The sequence below is a fragment of the Petromyzon marinus genome, unplaced genomic scaffold (assembly GCF_048934315.1).
Source record: "Petromyzon marinus isolate PM22_M1 ecotype Great Lakes invasive population unplaced genomic scaffold, UKy_Petmar_22M1.pri1.0 PM_G_Scaffold_10, whole genome shotgun sequence".
Classification (NCBI taxonomy): Eukaryota; Metazoa; Chordata; class Hyperoartia; order Petromyzontiformes; family Petromyzontidae; genus Petromyzon; species Petromyzon marinus.
Window position 1 is genome coordinate 5,339,510 of NW_027422651.1, and position 14,395 is coordinate 5,353,904.

The following is a 14,395-nucleotide window of genomic DNA, read 5'->3' on the forward strand; positions in this document are numbered from 1 at the left end:
AATGTATCAAATTCTAAACATTACGCTACAAATAATAGATCACGGCGTTTCGATGGCAACACAAGCAATCGTCATCAGGTGGGACAAGCACAGCAGCAATAAGAGGAAACTGCTGGAGTAGGCGCCTACTACTTCAGCAGTTTCTCTTGCTGTGGTTGTCCCACCTGATGACGATTGCTCGTGTTGTGATCTAAACGCCATCATCTGTTATGTTTCTACCCACGTGGTGACTTTACCGAAATAACTCAAGAGTGTGGATTCCTGCAGTCACGAAAGCTATGAATCAAGATTACCTACAAACTACACAACTGAAATTACGCATCAATCATCGCCCCCTGACAGGCTCTTGTCCACATGCAGGCTGGTGTAGGACCACCACCTTGTGCCACACAGGTGCAGCTGCTACTTGGGGATGCTCTTCGAGTGCTTCAGACGAGATACAAAACTCCGAGTTGCTGAGGCGGTTAAGCAAGCACCGTGTAACTGCAATTATTATAACATAGTGAATGCTTGGGGGCTTATTGTCTCTCGCTCCTGGTTAGAGATCTACCCAACCCACGGGCCCACAAAGACTGGCCGCTCTTACTCTGCAGGTTGAACCTAGGAACTGAGTGTCCAACTTCACGTTCTTGTCATTAAAGGCCTGTGACAAAGGTGCATCTATTGTAGCGACATCGTCTCTGGCTTACACATCTACCGGGTCTCCACTTGACTTTGTATTGTCTAGGAAGTCCACCCACACCTCCACTTCCACAAACTGCTGGGAGTTGCCTCGCTCTGCCTCAGTCAGAATTCTCCTCCTGCTTTACGATGTGAAGGTCCCATTTTGGAGTTGAATCTTCATCTTCACATTTTACCTTCACTTCTTCGCTCATCACTTCTTCCCTCTTCACCATCACTTCTTCACATTTCACCTTCACCTCTTCATATTTCACCTCGATACCTTTAAAAGTGTCCAAGCTGGGATATTCGTCCGGTTCGTGATTCACGAGGGATGGGTTCATTGCGGCACTTTGACTTTCACAAGCTGATTTCAGACTCCACTCCTTGTGGATCTTCTGATGCTTCTGTGTTCTCTGGTGTACTTGAAGATTTGATGAACGTGCAAATGCCTTCCCACACACACTGCACTTGAAGGGTTTCTCTTCTGTATGTGTTCTCTGGTGTTTTAAAAGCAGATGAATCTGAAACTGTCTTCCCACACACACTGCACTTGAAGGGTTTCTCTTCTGTGTGTGTTCTCTGGTGTTTTTTAAGAGCAGATGACCGTGAAAATGCCTTCCCACAAACACTGCACTTGAAGGGTTTCTCTCCCGTGTGTGTTCTCTGGTGTAATACGAGATTATATGACTGTGTAAACGCCATCCCGCACATCGTGCACCTGAAGGGTTTCTCTCCCGTGTGTGTTCTCTGGTGTTTTACAAGATCAGATGACTGTGCAAATGCCTTCACGCACACACTGCACTTGAAGGGTTTCTCTCCTGTGTGTGTTCTCTGGTGTTTTTTAAGAGCAAATGACCGTGTAACCGCCATCCCGCACACACTGCACTTGAAGGGTTTCTCTCCCGTGTGTATTCTCTGGTGTTTTCTAAGAGTAGATAAATCTGAAAATGCCTTCCCACAAACACTGCACTTGAAGGGTTTCTCTCCCGTGTGTGTTCTCTGGTGGTTCTTAAAAACTGATGGCCATGCAAATGCCTTGTTACACACAGTACATTTGAAGGGTTTCTCTCCAGTGCGAGTTCTCTGGTGCCGTGTCAAATTTCCAGTCCGGTCCGTGCTGTATGCACGCTGGTCGCATTGTTGACTTGTCGTACCGAGCTGCGCTGAGTGCCTTTGCTCCATCAGACCAATTCTGCAGAAGAAGCGTCAGCTGCAGACAGAAAAAAAGAATATCCACACCATCTACACGTCAGGCACAGAGGAATGCACACGTGACTTACACGTCTATACTTATTAATATATTCATGATGTAGTGAAAAAGTTTCCCAAATTCATCAGATTTGATGAATCTGCAAACGCCTTCACGCACAGAGTGCACCTGAAGGGTTTCTCTCCACGGGCTGCTATGGCACACAATGAGAGGGCAAATGTCATTAATATGCCTGGAAGTCCTCATATCTGCAAAATGAATGTTAACCCAAAACTCCGAGCACACAATTTCGGCTGTCTGACTACAAAGGAATATTTATGAAAGCTAAATTCGGCTGACATAGCAAAGGGTGTTGAAAAAAATACTATTTCTGTTGTGCAGAAATGGATTAATTAACGTTCAATTGCAACTCAGGTGTGAATTCAGGCTCATATGTCCTTGAATGCTGGGGATGAACAGTTCCGACTTCAGCTGCATGTGTGTGCTGTATTCACCTCCTGTTTCCATTCTTATAAAGAGTTCCAGCGGAAAACAAAAATAAAATATTGTTTTGATATAACCTCCGTGTTCAATAGAGTTAATAGACTTTACTGCAAACACAAACTTGACACTGTCACACACTGCCATGAGTAAACAGGTGGCGGTGTGACCAGCACCATGCCTGGCCACCTTCATCTGCTCAACATTAATTCTTCCTCACTCCACCAAGTAATGAATCGAGGATCAATCAACATAGCCGAGGCTATCCGTGTGTCTGTCTCTCTCTCCCCGTGGTGAAGGTGTTCCCCTCCACACATTCAGAGTCAACAGCGGCACGCGCTTAGCGTCTTTGACCGATAGATACATTAACACACGTATTGTTGGTTCTTTCAGTAAAGTCACGTAGATAGAAAATAAAAATAACAGATTAAATTCAATAAGATAAAGACCACTTGTGTTGCGATCGAAACGTCGTGGGTTTTTTGCTTTATTTTCAATTTTTTTATTTTTCATTTAATTTATAATCTGTTATTTTCATTTAATTTTCTATCTATGTGACTTTACCGAAAGAACCAAGAATATTAATTCCTGCAGTCACCAAAGTTTTAAGTCAAAACATTCACACACGTTGACAAAGCCTCACCTTGTGTTGTTATGGGCAGGTCGCTCCTGATAACAAGAGCGGTATAGCAGCTCAAGCGGGCTTGGCCTGGTAACAAAAGAAAATAAAAACTGCGTGAATATTTACAATAAAACAAAGTTACAAAGTGGCGAGCCGGGTGAAGACAAATTAAACTTAAGCGAGATAATTAAAGTGAATGCAATCAGGCGAGGGCAGGAGGCAAGGCCCCGCGTGGCTAGGCCCCGCGCTGTAAAGTTCCAACCTGGACATCGATTCCCATGCTCGCTGCTACTCAACTGACATCCCTACGAGAGAGCGAGGCTCTACCTTGGTAAACAACAACAACAACCACCACAACAACCACAACGATGAGAATTTCTCACCTCGGATTTCAGTGCAAGCGCGCACACGGCAGCTTCCTGTTGCCTCGCAACTGCAGGAACTAGTATGACGTCACTTCCCTCCCAAGAGCGGCTGTTACTGTATAAATTATGTTAATGAGGCCGGCCCATACGTCGAGAGATGGGGGCGTGGGCGCTGAACCTTTAACGGACACATTATGTTAATGAGCCACCAGTCACTGGGCGCAGCTGTGCCCAAATAAGGATTGCCACTGGAACGATATCGGCAGTGACCCAAGCGGAGGTGACGTCACGCTCAAGTGCGCGGTGGACGGGGGAGGGCTGAATAACCTGGTGACATGACGTCACTAACGAGGTACACCTCACCCTGGCGTTTCACACCGATGAGGTAATGCAGAGTGGTGACGTCACAGAGTTGGAGTTTAAGTTGATTTAGATTGGGTGTGTGAGCTCAACAACAACGTGGACATTATTGTGTATACACTGTGTGTGTGTACACTGTGTGTGTGTACACTATGTGTATACACTGTGTCACTGTGTCGCTGTCACTGTGTGTGTATATACTGTGTGTGTACTCTGTGTGTGTACACTGTGTATATACTGTATGTACACTGTGTGTACACTGTGTGTACTATTTGTGTACACTGTGTATACACTGTGTGTTCAATGTGTGTGTACATTGTGTGTACACTGTGTATATACACTGTGTGTGTACACTGTGTGTATACACTGTGTATACTGTGTGTGTACACTGTTTGTGTACACTGTGTGTACATGTGTGTGTGTACTGTGTGTGTACAGTGTGTACACTGTGTACAGTGTGTACACTGTGTACACTGTTTGTACAGTGTGTGTGTACACTGTGTGTACATTGTGGGTGTACACTGTGTGTACACTGTGTGTGTGTACATTGTGTGTGTACACTGTATGTACACTGTGTGTGTGTACACTGTTTGTGTCCGCATTGAACCGAACCCCCGGCAAGGCCATCTGCTTAATGACGAGAGAAAATTCACGCGAAATGTCCTTTTCAATGAAGTCTTCCAGATGTAAATTGATACAAGCTTTTAATGAAGAAATAAAATCATCTAATGCAAAACACAACACAATTCAAAGATGTTTCATTTTAAAACTTCAAAACGGAGCATGGAGTACTTGCGTGAATGCGTCCTTCGTGTGCAAATGTTGTGACTTTCCTGGCCTGAAGGCCGTAAATGTGTTGGACCCTTATTGGTGCACAGCGTCTCAACAACAGCAGTGGGGTTTGCTTCAACAGATAGGTAACGAACATCCAGACGTGAATCAGCAAGGAGCATTTCTAGTCCCAGTTAGACAAAATCTACGTCAACACGTAAGACAAAACTACAATTCGTGTTGTAGAGAATGTACCTCCTCCTATACGTGTAACTTTCAAGTGGTATGCCTTGTAACTGGTGAATGATCCGAGCGTGCTCCCTATTTCAAAGATAATGAGTTGCTCCAGAGGCAGACGCTTCGTGAAACACGAAAGTACCCTTTGACCTGTATCACAAGAACAACGGGTCTCACCTGAGTCCTCTGTACAGGTTACTTCCAAACACACACACACTTTGTCCTAACATCACTTATTCAATGTGTGACCCTCAGATAAAATGTTAAATGCACAATCAGACAAGTATTCATTATAAATCATTGACGGGCATATTAGCAACATTGAATTACTGCAGCGAAATTGACTGCATCACGTTACATCGTATTAACAAGAAGTTATTTTACAAATACGCACTGTCTTCTTAACCGTGTATGTACAACGTACTATTGTTGCGTCATTCAAAACGAGTAGGCCGTTGCATGCTGGCGTCTGGGTCAAAATGTATCAAATTCTAAACATTACGCTACAAATAATAGATCACGGCGTTTCGATGGCAACACAAGCAATCGTCATCAGGTGGGACAAGCACAGCAGCAATAAGAGGAAACTGCTGGAGTAGGCGCCTACTACTTCAGCAGTTTCTCTTGCTGTGGTTGTCCCACCTGATGACGATTGCTCGTGTTGTGATCTAAACGCCGTCATCTGTTATGTTTCTACCCACGTGGTGACTTTACCGAAATAACTCAAGAGTGTGGATTCCTGCAGTCACGAAAGCTATGAATCAAGATTACCTACAAACTACACAACTGAAATTACGCATCAATCATCGCCCCCTGACAGGCTCTTGTCCACATGCAGGCTGGTGTAGGACCACCACCTTGTGCCACACAGGTGCAGCTGCTACTTGGGGATGCTCTTCGAGTGCTTCAGACGAGATACAAAACTCCGAGTTGCTGAGGCGGTTAAGCAAGCACCGTGTAACTGCAATTATTATAACATAGTGAATGCTTGGGGGCTTATTGTCTCTCGCTCCTGGTGAGAGATCTACCCAACCCACGGGCCCACAAAGACTGGCCGCTCTTACTCTGCAGGTTGAACCTAGGAACTGAGTGTCCAACTTCACGTTCTTGTCATTAAAGGCCTGTGACAAAGGTGCATCTATTGTAGCGACATCGTCTGAAGCTTACACATCTACCGGGTCTCCACTTGACTTTGTATTGTCTAGGAAGTCCACCCACACCTCCACTTCCACAAACTGCTGGGAGTTGCCTCGCTCTGCCTCAGTCAGAATTCTCCTCCTGCTTTACGATGTGAAGGTCCCATTTTGGAGTTGAATCTTCATCTTCACATTTTACCTTCACTTCTTCGCTCATCACTTCTTCCCTCTTCACCATCACTTCTTCACATTTCACCTTCACCTCTTCATATTTCACCTCGATACCTTTAAAAGTGTCCAAGCTGGGATATTCGTCCGGTTCGTGATTCACGAGGGATGGGTTCATTGCGGAACTTTGACTTTCACAAGCTGATTTCAGACTCCACTCCTTGTGGATCTTCTGATGCTTCTGTGTTCTCTGGTGTACTTGAAGATTTGATGAACGTGCAAATGCCTTCCCACACACACTGCACTTGAAGGATTTCTCTTCTGTATGTGTTCTCTGGTGTTTTAAAAGCAGATGAATCTGAAACTGTCTTCCCACACACACTGCACTTGAAGGGTTTCTCTTCTGTGTGTGTTCTCTGGTGTTTTTTAAGAGCAGATGACCGTGAAAATGCCTTCCCACAAACACTGCACTTGAAGGGTTTCTCTCCCGTGTGTGTTCTCTGGTGTAATACGAGATTATATGACTGTGTAAACGCCATCCCGCACATCGTGCACCTGAAGGGTTTCTCTCCCGTGTGTGTTCTCTGGTGTTTTACAAGATCAGATGACTGTGCAAATGCCTTCACGCACACACTGCACTTGAAGGGTTTCTCTCCTGTGTGTGTTCTCTGGTGTTTTTTAAGAGCAAATGACCGTGTAACCGCCATCCCGCACACACTGCACTTGAAGGGTTTCTCTCCCGTGTGTATTCTCTGGTGTTTTCTAAGAGTAGATAAATCTGAAAATGCCTTCCCACAAACACTGCACTTGAAGGGTTTCTCTCCCGTGTGTGTTCTCTGGTGGTTCTTAAAAACTGATGGCCATGCAAATGCCTTGTTACACACAGTACATTTGAAGGGTTTCTCTCCTGTGCGAGTTCTCTGGTGCCGTGTCAAATTTCCAGTCCGGTCCGTGCTGTATGCACGCTGGTCGCATTGTTGACTTGTCGTACCGAGCTGCGCTGAGTGCCTTTGCTCCATCAGACCAATTCTGCAGAAGAAGCGTCAGCTGCAGACAGAAAAAAAGAATATCCACACCATCTACACGTCAGGCACAGAGGAATGCACACGTGACTTACACGTCTATACTTATTAATATATTCATGATGTAGTGAAAAAGTTTCCCAAATTCATCAGATTTGATGAATCTGCAAACGCCTTCACGCACAGAGTGCACCTGAAGGGTTTCTCTCCACGGGCTGCTATGGCACACAATGAGAGGGCAAATGTCATTAATATGCCTGGAAGTCCTCATATCTGCAAAATGAATGTTAACCCAAAACTCCGAGCACACAATTTCGGCTGTCTGACTACAAAGGAATATTTATGAAAGCTAAATTCGGCTGACATAGCAAAGGGTGTTGAAAAAAATACTATTTCTGTTGTGCAGAAATGCATTAATTAACGTTCAATTGCAACTCAGGTGTGAATTCAGGCTCATATGTCCTTGAATGCTGGGGATGAACAGTTCCGACTTCAGCTGCATGTGTGTGCTGTATTCACCTCCTGTTTCCATTCTTATAAAGAGTTCCAGCGGAAAACAAAAATAAAATATTGTTTTGATATAACCTCCGTGTTCAATAGAGTTAATAGACTTTACTGCAAACACAAACTTGACACTGTCACACACTGCCATGAGTAAACAGGTGGCGGTGTGACCAGCACCATGCCTGGCCACCTTCATCTGCTCAACATTAATTCTTCCTCACTCCACCAAGTAATGAATCGAGGATCAATCAACATAGCCGAGGCTATCCGTGTGTCTGTCTCTCTCTCCCCGTGGTGAAGGTGTTCCCCTCCACACATTCAGAGTCAACAGCGGCACGCGCTTAGCGTCTTTGACCGATAGATACATTAACACACGTATTGTTGGTTCTTTCAGTAAAGTCACGTAGATAGAAAATAAAAATAACAGATTAAATTCAATAAGATAAAGACCACTTGTGTTGCGATCGAAACGTCGTGGGTTTTTTGCTTTATTTTCAATTTTTTTATTTTTCATTTAATTTATAATCTGTTATTTTCATTTAATTTTCTATCTATGTGACTTTACCGAAAGAACCAAGAATATTAATTCCTGCAGTCACCAAAGTTTTAAGTCAAAACATTCACACACGTTGACAAAGCCTCACCTTGTGTTGTTGTGGGCAGGTCGCTTCTGATAACAAGAGCGGTATAGCAGCTCAAGCGGGCTTGGCCTGGTGAAAAAAATAAAAACTGCGTGAATATTTACAATAAAACAAAGTTACAAAGTGGCGAGCCGGGTGAAGACAAATTAAACTTAAGCGAGATAATTAAAGTGAATGCAATCACGCGAGGGCAGGAGGCAAGGCCCCGCGTGGTTAGGCCCCGCGTTGTAAAGTTCCAACCTGGACATCGATTCCCATGCTCGCTGCTACTCAACTGACATCCCTACGAGAGAGAGCGAGGCTCTACCTTGGTAAACAACAACAACCACCACCACAACTATGAGAATTTCTCACCTCGGATTTCAGTGCAAGCGCGCACACGGCAGCTTCCTGTTGCCTCGCGACAGCAGGAAGTAGTATGACGTCACTTCCCTCCCAAAAGCGGCTCTGTAACTGAATAAATTATGTTAATGAGGCCTGACCATATGTCGAGGGATGGGGGCGTGGGCGCTGAACCTGTCGCAATAAACTCGCGACGGCTTTAACGGACACATTATGTTAATGAGCCACCAGTCACTGGGCGTAGCTTTGCCCAAATAAGGATTGCCACTGGAACGATATCGGAAGTGACCCAGGCGGAGGTGACGTCACGCTCTAGAGCGCGGTGGACGGGGTCGGGATGAATACCTTGGTGACCTGACGTCACTAGCGAGGTACACCTCCCCCTGGCGTTTCACGCCGATGAGGTAATGCAGACTGGTGACGTCACAGAGTTGAAGTCTAAGTTGATTTAGATTCATTTTACATTGCTCCCTCCCTTGGGTGGGTGAGCTCAGCAACAACGTGGACATTATTGTGTATACACTGTGTGTGTATACACTGTGTGTGTGTACACTGTGTGTATGTACACTGTGTGTGTACACTATGTGTATACACTGTGTGTGTGTGTACACTGTGTGTACACTATGTGTATACACTGCGTGTGTGTACACTGTGCGTGTACACTTGTGTGTGTACACTATGTGTACACTGTGTGTGTCACTGTGTGTCGCTGTGTGTCACTGTGTCACTGTGTGTGTCACTGTGCCTGGCACAAGCGTCGTGGTGACGTCACCGCCACTTAGTGGCAAATGGCGGTTGTTGTTGTGTCACTATGTCATTGTGTGTGTCACTGTGTGTGTCAGTGTCAGTGTGTGTACACTGTGTATACACTGTGTCACTGTGTGTCGCTGTGTCACTGTGTGTGTGTACACTGTGTGTGTGTATATATACATTGTGTGTGTACACTGTGTGTATATATACACTGTGTACCCTGTGTGTTTGTACACTGTATATACTGTATGTACACTGTGTGTACACTGTGTACTGTTTGTGTACACTGTGTATACACTGTGTGTGTACACTGTGTATAAACTGTGTGTACGCTGTGTGTGTGTACACTGTGTGTGTACAATGTGTGTGTACATTGTGTGTGTACACTGTATATAGACTGTGTGTATACACTGTGTGTATACTGTGTGTGTGTACACTGTGTGTACATTCTGTGTGTACACAATGTGTGTGTGTACACTGTTTGTGTACAGTGTGTACACTGTGTGTACAGTGTGCGTACACTGTATGTACACTGTGTGTGCATTGTGTGTACATTGTGTGTGTGTACATTGTGTGTATACACTGTGTGTATAAACTGTGTGTGTATACACTGTGTGTGTGTACACTGTTTGTGTCCGCATTGAACCGAACCCCCGGCAAGGCCATCTACTTAATGACGAGAGAAAATTCACACGAAATGTCCTTTTCAATGAAGTCTTCCAGATGTAAATTGATACAAGCTTTTAATGAAGAAATAAAATCATCTAATTCAAAACACAACACAATTCAAAGATGCTTCATTTTAAAACTTCAAAACGGAGCATGGGGTACTTGCGTGAATGCGTCCTTCGTGTGCAAATGTTGTGACTTTCCTGGCCTGAAGGCCGTAAATGTGTTGGACCCTTATTGGTGCACAGCGTCTCAACAACAGCAGTGGGGTTTGCTTCAACCGATAGGTACGAACATCCAGACGTGAATCAGCAAGGAGCATTTCTAGTCCCAGTTAGACAAAATCTACGTCAACACGTAAGACAAAACTACAATTCGTGTTGTAGAGAATGTACCTCCTCCTATACGTGTAACTTTTAAGTGGTATGCCTTGTAACTGATGAATGATCCGAGCGTACTACCTATTTCAAAGACAATGCGTTGCTCCAGATGCTTCGTGGAACACAAAAACACCATTTGACCTGTATCACAAGAACAATGGGTCTCACCTGAGTTCTCTGTACAGGTTACTTTCAAACACACACACACTTTGTCCTAACATCACTTATTCAATGTTTGACCCTTATAGATCAAATGTTACAAATATGCACAAAATCAGACACGTATACATTCTAAATTATTAACAGGCATATTAACAAAATTGGATTACTGCAGTGAAATATACTGCATCACGTTACATCGTATTAACAAGAAGCTTTTAAAAAAAAGCTGCACAGTCTGCTTCACAGTGTATGTCAAACATACTGTTGTGTCATTCAAAACGAGTAGGCCATTGCATGCTGGCGTGTGAGTGAAAATTTAGCAAATTCTAAACATTACCTACAAACTACACAACTGAGATGACACATCAATCATCACCCCCTACTGACAGGCTCTTGTCCACATGCAGGCCAGTGCAGGGCCACCACTTTGTGCCACACAGGGGCAGCTGCTACTTGGGGATGCTCAAGCGTTTGAGATACAAAACTCCGAGTTGCTGAGGCGATTAAGCAAGCACCATGTAAAAGCAATTATTATGATAACATAGTGAATGCTTGGGGGCTTATTGTCTCTCGCTCCTGGTTAAAGATCTACCCAACCCACGGGCCCACAAAGTGTTCAACTTTGCATTCTTGTCATTAAAGGCCTGTGACAAAGGTGCATCTATTGTAGCGACATCGTCTCAAGCTTACACATCTACCGGGTCTCCACTTGACTTTGTATTGTCTAGGAGCAAGTCCACCCACACCTCCACTTCCACAAACTGCTGGGAGTTGCCTCACTCTGACTCACAGTCAGAATTCTCCTCCTGCTTCACGATGTGAAGGTCCCATTTTGGAGTTGAATCTTCATCTTCACATTTTACCTTCACTTCTTCGCTCATCACTTCTTCACATTTCACCTTCACCTCTTCATATTTCAGCTTCACCTCTTCATATTTCACCTTTATACCTTAAAAGTGTCTAAGCTGGGATATTCGTCTGGTTCTTGTTTCATGAGGGATGGGCTCATTGCGGCACTTTGACTTTCACAAGCTGATTTCAGACTCCACTCCTTGTGGATCTTCTGATGCTTCTGTGTTCTCTGGTGTACTTGAAGATTTGATGAATGTGCAAATGCCTTCCTGCACACACTGCACTTGAAGGGTTTCTCTCCTGTGTGTGTTCTCTGGTGTTTTACAAGAGCAGATGACTGTACAAACGCCTTCACGCACACACTGCACTTGAAGGGTTTCTCTTCCGTGTGTGTTCTCTGGTGTACTTTAAGATGTGGTGACTGTGCAAACGCCTTCCCGCACAGAGTGCACCGGAAGGGTTTCTCTCCCGTGTGTGTTCTCTGGTGGGTCTGAAGAACTGATGGCCATGCAAATGCCTTGTTACACACAGTACATTTGAAGGGTTTCTCTCCTGTGCGAGTTCTCTGGTGCCCGTGTCAAATTTCCAGTCCGATCCGTGCTGTATGCACGCCGGTCGCATTGTTGACTTGTCGTACCGAGCTGCTGTGCTGAGGGCCTTTGCTCCATCAGACCAGCGTCAGCTGCAGACAGAAAATAAGAATATCCACACCATCTACACCTGAGGCGCGCGCGGCCAGCAGCGGCTGGCGGGGGCATTTGTGAGGGGGCTGAGGGAGCTGACGGAGGGGGCCGATGGAGCCGAGGGGGCCAACGGAGCCAGGGGGGCCGGGGGGGGCCGACGGAGTCGGGGGGGGGGCAACAGAGCTGGGGGGGGCGACGGAGCCAGGGGGGGCCAACGGAGTCGGGAGGGGGGGGCCGATGGAGCCGGGGGGGGCTGACGGAGCTGGGGGGGGCGACGGAGCCAGGGGGGGCCAACGGAGTCGGGAGGGGGGGGCCGATGGAGCCGGGGGGGGCCGACGGAGCCGAGGGGGCTGACGGAGCCGGGGGGCCCGGGGGGGGGCCGACGGAGCCAGGGGGGCCGATGGAGTCGGAGGGGGGCGACGGAGCTGGGGGGGGGCGACGGAGCCAGGGGGGCCAATGGAGTCGGGAGGGGGGGGCCGACGGAGCCGGGGGGGGCCGACGGAGCTGGGGGGGCGACAGAGCCAGGGGGGGGCCGATGGGGGTGGGGGCGGGGCCGACGGAGCCAGGGGGGGGCCGACGGAGCTGGGGGGGGCCGACGGTGTCGGGGGGGGGGGCGACGAAGCCAGGGAGGGGCGACGGAGCCGGGGGGGGGGCGACGGAGCTGGGGGGCGACGGAGCTGGGGGGGGGGTGACAGAGCTGGAGGGGGGGCCGACAGAGCTGGGGGGGGGGGCGACAGAGCCAGCGGGGGTGCGATGGAGCCGGGGGGGGGCGACGGAGTCAAGAGGGGGGACGGGGCGACGGCGCAAGCAGATGGAGCCGACACTGACTTTTTCACACATCATGCACTGACTCACTCACACATCATACACTGACTCACTCACACACCATACACTGACTCACTCACACATCATACACTGACTCACTCACACACCATACACTGACTCACTCACACATCATACACTGACTCACTCACACATCATACACTGACTTTCTCACACATCATGCACTGACTCACTCACACATCATACACTGACTCACTCACACATCATACACTGACTCACTCACACATCATGCACTGACTCACTCACACATCATACACTGACTCACTCACACATCATACACTGACTCACTCTCACATCATACACTGACTCACTCACACATCATGCACTGACTCACTCACACATCATACACTGACTCACTCACACCATGCACTGACTCACTCACACCATGCACTGACTCACTCACACATCATACACTGACTCACTCACACCATGCACTGACTCACTCACACATCATACACTGACTCACTCACACCATGCACTGACTCACTCACACCATGCACTGACTCACTCACACATCATACACTGACTCACTCACACCATGCACTGACTCACTCACACATCATACACTGACTCACTCACACATCATACACTGACTCACTCACACATCATACACTGACTCACTCACACATCATACACTGACTCACTCACACCATGCACTGACTCACTCACACCATGCACTGACTCACTCACACATCATACACTGACTCACTCACACCATGCACTGACTCACTCACACATCATACACTGACTCACTCACACCATGCACTGACTCACTCACACCATGCACTGACTCACTCACACATCATACACTGACTCACTCACACCATGCACTGACTCACTCACACATCATACACTGACTCACTCACACATCATACACTGACTCACTCACACATCATACACTGACTCACTCACACATCATACACTGACTCACTCACACATCATACACTGACTCACTCACACATCATACACTGACTCACTCACACATCATACACTGACTCACTCACACATCATACACTGGCTCACTCAAACATCATACACTGACTCACTCACACATCATACACTGACTCACTCACACATCATACACTGACTCACTCACACATCATACACTGACTCACTCACACATCATACACTGACTCACTCACACATCATACACTGGCTCACTCAAACATCATACACTGACTCACTCACACCATGCACTGACTCACTCACACATCATACACTGACTCACTCACACACCATACACTGACTCACTCACACATCATACACTGACTCACTCACACACCATACACTGACTCACTCACACATCATACACTGACTCACTCACACACCATACACTGACTCACTCACACATCATACACTGACTCACTCACACATCATACACTGACTTTCTCACACATCATGCACTGACTCACTCACACATCATACACTGACTCACTCACACATCATACACTGACTCACTCACACATCATGCACTGACTCACTCACACATCATACACTGACTCACTCACACATCATACACTGACTCACTCTCACAT